The sequence below is a fragment of the Amblyomma maculatum genome, chromosome 10, assembly GCF_055883805.1.
Source record: "Amblyomma maculatum isolate TAMU_Amacu chromosome 10, ASM5588380v1, whole genome shotgun sequence".
In the NCBI taxonomy this organism is placed as follows: Eukaryota; Metazoa; Arthropoda; class Arachnida; order Ixodida; family Ixodidae; genus Amblyomma; species Amblyomma maculatum.
Window position 1 is genome coordinate 123,823,443 of NC_139353.1, and position 10,978 is coordinate 123,834,420.

General features: G+C 39.9%; 1 long non-coding RNA gene across 3 annotated transcripts; it reads left to right on the forward strand.

Moving 5' to 3' along the window:
- Window positions 1–1,540: 1,540 nt before the first annotated feature.
- LOC146177395 (uncharacterized) lies at window positions 1,541–9,466 on the forward strand. 3 transcript variants are annotated; one of them, XR_014701030.1, is made up of 4 exons: window positions 1,541–1,832; window positions 6,433–6,557; window positions 7,754–7,831; window positions 8,257–9,466. It is a non-coding gene; the product is annotated as an uncharacterized LOC146177395 (long non-coding RNA). The 3 variants fall into 3 exon arrangements; XR_014701029.1 differs by having other exon boundaries at window positions 7,754–7,835; window positions 8,257–9,464; XR_014701028.1 differs by lacking the exon at window positions 7,754–7,831.
- The last annotated feature ends 1,512 nt before the right edge of the window (window positions 9,467–10,978 follow it).

The window sequence follows — 10,978 nt, forward strand, 5'->3', positions numbered from 1 at the left end:
CTTTATCAACTCTCTTCTTTCTAGCGCGATATTCGTCATGTATATATTCATGTAAGTTGCAGTTATTCTTCCATCAATATAAAAATGGATATAATCTTTTTGACTGTGACCTTTGCATTTAGAGAGGTTCTAGCATTTGATGATAAATTTACATTTTATTTCAATACAGCTAAACAATCAGGCGCATAGGAATGTCTTTCAACAATCACTATTTTATTCATATATAGTAAACCAATGCATAAAACATGGAAATAAGATAGAAGATGCCTGAGGAGACACCCCGGCTAAAATATCTGACCGCCACACCTACGGTCACGAAGAAAAAGTGAAAACCTGGCATGTGCAAGGAAAAAGGGCCATATTTAATTCGTACTGCTTTTATACCGCTCTTCATGGACTCGCGCTGTAGGATGTACAAACTATTTCAAAAAATAGTTTATCTGCGAGAAAAAAAAAAAAAAAACATACGCCATCAGAGTTATTATCCAGTCTCATCTCCACCATTTGCGCGAATTGAAGCCGGAGAAACTGTTCGTCCACTGCAATTAATTTCTCTAAATCAAAACAATGAGCTGGGATACAACATTTTTGGTGCAAGACTAGCGCTTAGTACTAGGCCAATGCTGATCTCGTGCTCAGTGTACAAGAACCGACCTGAATCCAGAGTGAAAACTGGGTCTGATTAGCTGCAGCATTTTTCAGTCGAGCATTAAACAGACTACTTGCAGCCTTAACAGCATATCGTATCGAAGCCTGGAATGCATCTGCTAAAGATAAGGAGAGAGCCGAGTCGGTCTTGTAGGTGCGTAATAACAGAAACGACAGAACAGCGCTGTATAAGGGTTTTTGAAAATACGAACTAAACTTATTAACAAAGTAAAACCTGAATTCGCACAACATAAGAAAGCTCGAAAGAGACAAGCTGGGGCGTCAAAAGTTCAAGGCGATTGAACAGCCGATCATCGAGGGATAAAAAAAATGCGGCCACCTGCAACGCATTTTACAATGATTCATATATCCAACAGCTAGCCGCAACATGATAGAACAGGGGCGGTACAGCTTTGCTAAAGCCGACAACATGCGCTCGCTGATAGCCGATACGGTCCGAGCTGCCAAAGCGCATACGTGCGCCAGCAAAACACGCGTGGCGCTCGTGTTTCTGCGTTTCTCTACTGCCTTTTACTTTTGTATATTTCGCGGTTTCTGCAAGGCTTCAGGTGTACAGCAGAGAACGGTGATGTGAAACCGAACCGGTGCGGTAGTCCAAGAGACGACGGTGATCCTATGCCGCCGTGCACAAAGGCCCCAAGTTATTCTATCCGAGTGATACGCGTTGAAAGCGCCACGAAATGCACTGTGCGCTCTCAGACGTTGGCCGTTTATTATTATTATTATTATTTTTTTTTTTTGTCGCTCCTTTCCTCACACTCATGTTGGCCAGCTCTGCCTCCTCTGCTTGGGTGGAGAGGAGGGCGCCGCACGACGCCGACGCCTTTCCCACTTTCCCTTACACATGTACACAGCGCTGCGGGCGCTGCGGTGTTTATCTGAAGCGCTGATCACGCGATGCGATCCTTCCCGTCATCCCTCCGTTTTTCAAACTGATGCGCCGTTGCTGACGCTTGGGCTAACGAGTTCCTTTGTCTGTCGCCGGCCGTTCGCAGCTGGAAATGTTGCTTGTGCGTTGCTTTGCTTGGTTTCTGCGTTATATGCCAATGCGAAGAGGATGTTTATCTCTCAAGGATGCTAGCATACATACTTGACACAAGAGCAGCATCATGCACTGTGGAGGTCTTGTCAACCCGTCGTCACCGTCGTCGGTGAAATTTCAGGTAAGCATACCTATATTACGTCCTCTTTTTGTCAAATACCAATCTTGAAATGAGGTAGGCTTGTGTTTGTGGAACTTTTATTTGTGCTTTGTGGATGTTTCATTCAGTTAGGCACTAACACTCGCAAGTGAGATAGTTGGTCATGGCGCTTGTTGGCCGGTAGTGCTGTGGGTACGAACGACACTTGAGCGCTGTCAAAGTATCTTCTAGACCTGCCGAAAAATTTCTTTATTCGACATGGCTTTCAAGAACGCATTACGTGACAGTAAAAGCTTATAAAGGTAACACGTAGCACAACTGCAGATAGCAATTAAGCTTCTTTTTTTTCCTAGAAGTACTGCTCGCCCTCACAGAAAGGAAATTAGAAGGGAATTCATAGCGTGAGTGTTTTAAGCGGAGAGTTATGCGTGGGAAGCGGGTGGCATTATAGTTACTTCGGGGCTTCGAATAGCCGACCGTTTTCATAAATAGAGGCGCACGGGCAGCGTGCCGCGCAGCAGACACGTTGATCTCTACGGCGAGTGCGCCGTGTCGTTTTGTGATTGCTTTTCTCTGGTCACTACATGCAGAAAGAACAAAATTGCCGCTTTTGTTTCTAATTTAGGTTCCGACTAGCAATAGGCGGCCACGGACTAATTCTATGGTTCTAGACCTCTTTGCCTTGAATTCCTAATAGCTAACAGAGGTTAATGCTGTAAGCCGCTTTGCTTACCTCTGCAAGTTTGTCTTAAACATTCGGCACTACCGCAGTAACATGTTCCCCCGCTGAGTTCCCTCCGTGCCGACAAAGCGCTAGCGAACATGACACAGGCTTTTCCAGTCGCTATCCCAAAGTCGCATCGTATGTCCGCGAATCATTCCCGGAGATTGGACCTTTTTTTTGGGTCTCTCTGCTGGCTGAACATCATTGTGACTTTTGCACAACTTTACGCTGCAGCAGTTTCATGTGATTCATCTCAAGAAACTGTGCGTGCCGAATATGCAAATATTTTTTCATTATGCATTTTTTCTTTAAGGGTGTGTTCAGATAAGAACAGTAATAGAAGTTCTACGACCCTTTTTTTTTTTTTTTCAAATTTTTCTATATGGTGGGCAATTGTCTCTGCACAAAGAAATTTGCTTTAGTTTTGCAAGATGCGGTGCAGTTTTCTCGAAAAAAAAAAAAAAATCCTATATCACTGTTCACTACAGTGGAAACACGCCATTTTTGCCGTTTCAAAATGTTGCAAGTTTGGAGACCTGCGGTTAGCGTACTAAAATTTTGTAATCTATTGTTTTTTGCCCACTAAATCTATAACTTTTACTTGTATTGGAATTATTAAAAACAGGTTTTGTTGTTGCAGTTGGTTTAGTAAAAAATCGCTAACATTGCTGCAGAAGCAATTCGTGCTAAAATTTTGTAATTTATTGTTTTTTGCCCACTAAATCTATAACTTTTACTTGTATTGGAATTATTAAAAACAGGTTTTGTTGTTGCAGTTGGTTTAGTAAAAAATCACTAACATTGCTGCAGAAGCAATTCGTGCGGCTAAAAAGTCAATTTTCAACTTTAAATACAGGCATGATGCATTATGTTTTTAGCATTGTCTTTTTTCCGTTCTTTATTCAGATAATTGCCTATATTTCAGGTAAAATTTGGAACTCTAAACTGCTACGTGTGTTCTGCACAACGCATAAAATTCGCCCAAGATTCGAAAACAGCAAAAAAGACTCAACTTTAAAGAAAAACGTCATCAATATTTAAGAACATCCCTCACAATAATCCTCACTACATCATAAATATTACAGCCTGAAAAAGTGTTGCATTATATTGTTTAAAATTATAAAAGGTATAAAACTGAATGCTCGTTTTGAAAATTGCCAGCATCATAGCCCTACATTCTTGCCCGACTTAATAAAGAGTTGCACCTGAAACTTTTTCGCTACATTATGCAGGACTAGTTTTTTTTTTTTTTGTCTGCAAAAATTGAAGCTGTAGATTTCTTTTTTCTTTCTCCATATTATTTTGAAATCAGCCGAAATTCAAAATTAAAAAAAAAACGAACTACTTTGACTCGAATTTGAAAAACTTCCACATTTTCAATTTGTATCGAAGTCCATGAAAACAATCATGTACTAATCTGTACCGCAATATGTAAATTAAAATGTAAAAATAAATATAAAACTAAATGCATGTTGTCATTCTATAGAAGTGCTTATGGCCTGCCCTTATGGTGTTGGCGTCGAAAGTTCCATTTATTATTTGCTGAATTTAGTTACATTTTACTCTTATGCAATATCCAAAGCCTTCTCAATGCCTCTAAAGTCGTTTTCTGCTTGTTGGCAGTGCTGATGATTGCTTAAAGTGGAATGAATTCGCTATTTCTAGCAATTTCATGGGACATCGTCAGTGACGAACTATTTCACTATCCTATTTTTTTCTTTTTGCGAGGAGCTGAGCTAATCCATCCAGTTCCTAATTATATTATTTCATTTCTCCTTTATGAGAAAAATTGAAAATACTCTGCTCTTGAAGACAATCTTTCTAATGTGCACATAATTAGAACCATAAGCAACACTCTTTGCAGTATGATAGTTTAGTTGTAATTTTATATTTATTTATAGCAGCAACACGAATGAGCCGAGATGATGAGCATTCTTGACGACTGAGCCATCTAGCCCAGAAAAAAGACGAGCCAACACGCGGTGAACCCCTTGTCCACCTAACCTGCAAAGTGTATGTAACCTGCAGTTGAGGTGAACGGCGGTTTTGCTCTGTGTTAGCTCGCCTTTTTCTGGGCTATATACCTCTGTCGACTAGAACGCTCGCCAACGCTCGCCATCTCGGCTCATTTGTGCTACTGCTATAATGAAATATAAAATTCTACCTAAACTGCCATGCCGCAAAGTGTTTTGATTATGATTCAAATTATGTGCAGATTAGAAAAATGGTCTGCAAAAATAGGGTATTGTCAATGTTTGTCGTTATGGAGAACTGAAATAGCATAATTATAAACTAGAGGGGGGGGGGGGTATAGCACATCACCTAGTTATACATGTGTGTGTGTGTGTGTGTGTGTGTGTGTGTGTGTGTGTGTGTGTGTGTGTGTGTGTGTGTGTGTGTGTGTGTGTGTGTGTGTGTGTGTGTGTGTGTGTGTGTGTGTGTGTGTGTGTGTGTGTGTGTGTATACACAGGATGGAGAAAACTTCTGCCGTCACACTCCACAAAGGCATGCGGCTACTTGCAGTCAGTTACGCATCACAGGCAGAGGCTCAGATTAATGATTCGGGATTTGGTGTAGGCAGGCTGTAATGCATTGTTAGCCATGCTTTGTACCATGAAATAGCGAATTTATTCCACATTAAGCAATTATCAACGCTACCAACAAGCAGAAAATTACATTACAAGCATTGAGAAGGCTCTGGATATTGCATAAGTTAAAGTATAGCTACATTCAGCAAATACATCGAACTTTTGACGCCAACAACACAAGGGCAAGCCATAAGCACTTTTATAGAATGACAACATGCGCTCAGTTTTATATTTATTTTTACATTTTAATTTAAATATTGCAGTACATTTTAGTACATGATGTTTATAAAGTACTTACGATTCTTTTATGAGCCTTCGATAAAAATCGAAGATATAGCAGTTTTTAATTCGAGGCAATGTTCGTTTTTTTTTTTTATAATTTTGAATTTCTGCCGATTTCAAAATAATAGGGAGAAAGAACAAACACGTCTAGACCTTTCAATGTTTCTAGAAATAGACAACCAGGTCGGGATACTATAGAGGAAATGTTTCAGTCGCAGCACTTTGTTAAGTCGTGCCAGAATGTAGGGCTGAAAATTAACAATCTTCAAAATCAGCGCTCAGTGTTCTACTTGGTTTTACAATTTTAAGCAATATAATGCAACACTTTTTCAGGCTGTAATATTTCTGAGGTACTGAGGAACCTTGAGATGATTTTTTATAAATATCGATGATTTGTTTTAAATTGGCATCAAATTTACTCCTTTTAATAATATTACTGTTTACGAAACTTGGTCGAATTTTATGCATTGTGGACAACACACCTAGCAGTTTAAAGCTCCCAATTTTGCCTGAAATTTAGAAAATTATCTGAATAATAAAGAGAAAAAGACTCAATGCTGAAAAATCACGCATCATACCCGTATTTAAAGTTGAAAATGGACTTTTGTGTAGCGAGTTGCTTCTGGAGCAACGTGTGCGATTTTTTGCTCAATCGACTGCAATAACAAAACATGTTTTTAATAACTACAAAGTAAACGTTACACAGATTCAATGAGTAAAAAAAAAAAGTGATAAAATTTTTGTACGCTAGCAGCAGGTCTTCCAACCTGCAACTTCTTGAAATGGCAAAAACGGCGTTTTCCACCTGTAGTGACATACGATTTTCTTTCCGAGAAAACTACGCCGTATCTTGCAAAACTAAAACCCATTTCTTTGTGTTGAGACCTTTGGCCACCACACATAAATATTTCATTGCAAACAAAAAATGGTCATTGGACCTCGATTGCAGTTCTCGTCTGAACTCACCCTTGAATATCTTTTGGCCATTTGTAGTGTTTTTATAATCTTATAGGAAAATTGTATGCAGATGCTGATGCCCATTTTCAAGATTGTGTTGACCTGCCAGAAGATGAAATTCCAGACATGGCGAATAATGCATTACAGCCTGCTGACACCCAAGTCCCGAATTATTAATCTGAGCCTCTGCCTCTGGTGCGTAACTGACAGCAAGTACCCGCATGCCTTTGTAGAGTGTGTAACACCACATAATGCGCACTTTTTAAACAATTATTTGCTCACAGAATGACATTTCATCAAGTCTGTTGTGTTGTTGTTGTCTTCAGAGTAACTTTTAAACAGATGTCGATTTCATTGCTTTCATAATCACACAATATGAAGGCCAAAATATCTGAAAAAACTAGGTTAATATGTAAATACTACATGGAAATGGACTCTATATCCATCCTACTAATGAAAAAAATGATTGCATAACTGATCACCGAGGACACAGAAAAAGGTTTGTATGTTAAAAATTGCGGCCATTTCATAATAGCGCTATTGGTTAACGCACTTGCAGAGACCAATAGGCTTGAATTTTTTCTTTCCCTTAGTTTAGAAAAGACTTCACAAAGGTCGCAATGTCAAAATTAATGTGTCTGATTGCATTTGTCATGACGTGACAGTACAGTTAGTCTTGAAAGGAAAGAGAGAAAACTGCATATACTGAACCAATTCCGCAATTGTTAGAAAAGGCCCCGCGGATGGAGCAGCGCAAAGCAGGACACATGTACAGAACAGAATAAGTATAAAAATATTTGAAGCCACTTGAACAGAGTTTTTTATTCCTTGCTTCTTTCACTTTCAACATATTGGCTTAAGTGTTTTTAATTTTGCTATTATATTTATTCCACTAAACAATGCCTCAAATATTTTTATATGTTAATTGGGCTTTTAAAATGTATAGAAAAACTATTGGTTTGATTATTGTGAGAGAGAAATTTTCTATATAATCTAATCCCCATGAATTTGCCTGCGAATTTTATGCAGTAAAATTGTGAACTTGCTTAAAAATGTGAACTTTTGTGCAGAATTTACTTTCATTATCTGAACATTTCTTTGAAAATCATAAAAATTATTTCCTACATTTCTTACACGATATGCTGGCATCAACTGCAAGTCCTAGTTTCAATCAGGACCCAAAATGTCCTTTTCGCCAAAAAGAGAGAGGTAACTTATCAGCGTACCACATTAAGCAGTAGTTTCCAAAAATAAACTGGGATTGTCGGTCTCTTATGATAATTAACTTGGTGTGGTGTGAGTACAGTCTTACTCGCTGGACTTGATTGCCTTTCCTTAAAAGACAAATTTTGCTCTCACTCAGAAAGTGGCATATTTGCATCTTTTTTCAGACTGGATGTCGCAGTCATGAGGATAACCGCGCTGAGCGTCAGAAAATCCACAGCTTTCCAAGCCATTTTCATACAAGAGTTCGTAAGTCCTATCAACTAGACTCGCATGATATATGTGCTGTACAACGTGGAAAGTTAAATAATGTATTTGTAGCCGAGGAATTTATCTTTAACTTTACAAGGCTGAGAGAAAATGGCACCAGTTACGTTTTTATATACTTCGTATCTCACAGCAGGCAGTTATTCACGCATAAAAAGCTGATTACTGTACTTTAGTCTGTAAGACCTTTCCTGGAGACTAGAAATGTATTACCATGTCATTCTGCATTCAGTTTGCATGCATAGTATCAGGTAAGTCTTTTTACTAGCTGGTTTTGATATTTTTGTTATCAGACTAGACCTAAATATTGTCGAGGGATATTTTCAATTTAACGAAGTAAAAACAGCTTAGTACTGATTCAATTAACACCTATACATTACAAATTTGCCTTTTTTTACTGCAGGATCAAGACTTTCCAGCTCTCGCCACGCTTTATTTTAAGGAGCTAGCGACGTTCAGCGTCGTGCTGGGTGCGCTAACTGACGCACTTGGAAATCTTGAGTCTGCTGCATTACGGCCACATTTGGCCTCTCGCCTCGGCCGAGCGTCTCCCTCAGCCAAGCCACCTGCTGACCTGAACCAAGCGTTTATGGACACTGGGCGCTCCGCACACTCCGAGCCCACACAACCGAGAACGTCCACATGGACTTCCTTCTTCCAGCGTTCGGTGACTGTTATCAGTTCATGTTCATATTTGTTTTGCCTGTTAAGGTTGTTATTTGTTATGTTGCTTTTTAGTCTAGTCTAATGTGTTTGTATAAAAAGATGTTCCTAGTTTGACCGGTCTGGTCGTGTGTCTGTTTAATCCCACAAAATCAACCCTTTAATTGCTGGTTATTAAAGACCCTCCTCACATTTATGTAGTCTACTGTAGCGAGCGCATTGAAGAAACACTTTTTCTACCTCTTCGTTGAGCACCAGTGCCTATTGTCTACAGGCAATGCAGAAGGAGATTGTTTCCTAGGAGAAAATTGGCTCTTCAAAATGCGTTTTAAACCTTAAGCATTCAATGAGCTAGTTGTCCTAGTGCAGCTCTTCTTCAAGATGAATTTTATACACCAGGAACAGTTGTGATGAAATTTATGAACAAGATTGTGAAAAAAATTCATGATTTGGTTGCGATTTCAATGTTCATAAGTGCAAATTTTTGTGGCACTTTTACACATTCTTCTTTAAATTAAAGTACTGGGCACTAGTTAGTTCTGAGGATTCTAATATGACTAAATGCAAGCCAAGTATACTAGTTTTCTTGATGGCGTATGGGCAAGAAAAGGCGAGATACATTTGTTAAGTGTCAATAAATAAAATTTTTGACTGTTCTACAAATGCCGTCTTGTTACTGTGTTTTACAAATGGACTCTGGCTTAGGAAGTTGCCACAGCCTTGTTGTTTCCTAAACTTTCTTTTGGGTTGAAAGTGTGAAAGTACATTGTTTCTGGCTGATTATTCAAAGAAATTTTTTTTCTATGGGCACATTCTTCAGGTTCAGCCAGCTAAGGCATACCGAGTAAGCACATTGGTGCTAGAAGCTGGTCAGGTGCTTGGATGCAGATGTTTGACCAATGCTCTAGCTTGTAGAATGTAAACAGGTTTGCATTTTACATGTGTATGGGTCAAGTTACCCATACACCATTTATACTTTTATTTACTTCATTTCTTCGCAACACTGCACATAAGCACGCGTACTGTGCTCAAGCCTACGTTTTGCTTTCAGGGACAAACAAGGTCATTTGAAATGGTCAGGCTGGGATTGCTGCACGAGCACGTATACCGCGTGCAGCACCCTTCCTTGGGGAAGGGTGTAGCACACGATGCTGCAACACCCTTCTGCTGCAGCACCCTTCCTTCGAAGAAGGGTGCTGCAGCAGAAGGGTGTTAAAATATTTATAATTAGGGTGCTCCCCATGCGACAAGCCAATTACACCCTTAAGGGTGTAAAATTTTTTACTGTGTATAATACATGAAGAAAAGAAGCCAACAGTCGGCGAGGCCAAGGAAAGCATTGGGGATTGTACTTTATTTTTTTTTATTTTTATCTCGGTAATCACATAAATTAGTAATTTAATCTGCTTAGGGGATAGATAAACACAAACAAAGCAGAAGGAAAAACAACGTGCCGGTGGTGGGGACCGAACCCACGACCTCCCAATATCGCGTCCGGTGCTCTTCCAACTGAGCTACATCGGCCGCTGCTCCCCCTGCTACTTTCTTGGGCATTAATGTTGTCTGTATACGTTCACCAGCGCCACCCTCAACCATAGCGGCGGACGTAGAACATCCTTTGTTACCGCCAGCGTCACGTAGAACGTGATCAGCAGTAAGGGCGAAAGCTGTGCTAGAACCCTCTTACGCTACCTATGGCTTCAAGACTGCCAGAACCGAGACCCCCGTTAGCTACAAGCAGATAAACGAAGGGAAAATGAGGTTGCTCGTTATAATACCTTTATGGTTGAAGGGTGGCGCTGGCGAACACTCTCAAGGTTCGTATACAGACAACATTATTGCCCAAGAAAGTAGCAGGAGGGACAGCGGCCGATGTAGCTAAGTTGGAAGAGCACTGGACGCGATATTCGGAGGTCGTGGGTTCGGTCCCCACCATCGGCACGTTGTTTTTCCTTCTACTTTGTGTTTGTCTATCCCCTAAGCAGATTACATTACTAATTTATGTGATTACCGAGATAAAAATTAAAAAAACATAAAGTACAATCCCCAATGCTTTCCTTGGCCTCGCCGACTGTTCGCTTCTTTTCTTCATGTATTATAACGAGCACCCTCATTTTCCCTTCGTTTATCTGCTAAAAGGCATTCACGCGCACAAAATTAAGCAGGAAGCTGCTTCCATGATATTCCAATGCCTCTAGCCGTAAACATCAGTGTCTTATCGCAAAAATTCTACCCCTGCCTGCCACAGTCTTCCACTAGGCCTTTCAACCTGTCGAAAGGTGTGTTGCTGGATTTTTTTCTGAATGTACATCTCATCAAACATCATAGTGCATGCACGCTCAGGTGCCGAAAACGAAACTTCTTGCTTCTTACTAGTCCAAATATTTAGGAACAAAAGCTATTTTCAAGGGAACACACCTTCAGCCAGAGCAGAAGTGTCCTGACTTATGTTCACATGAAAA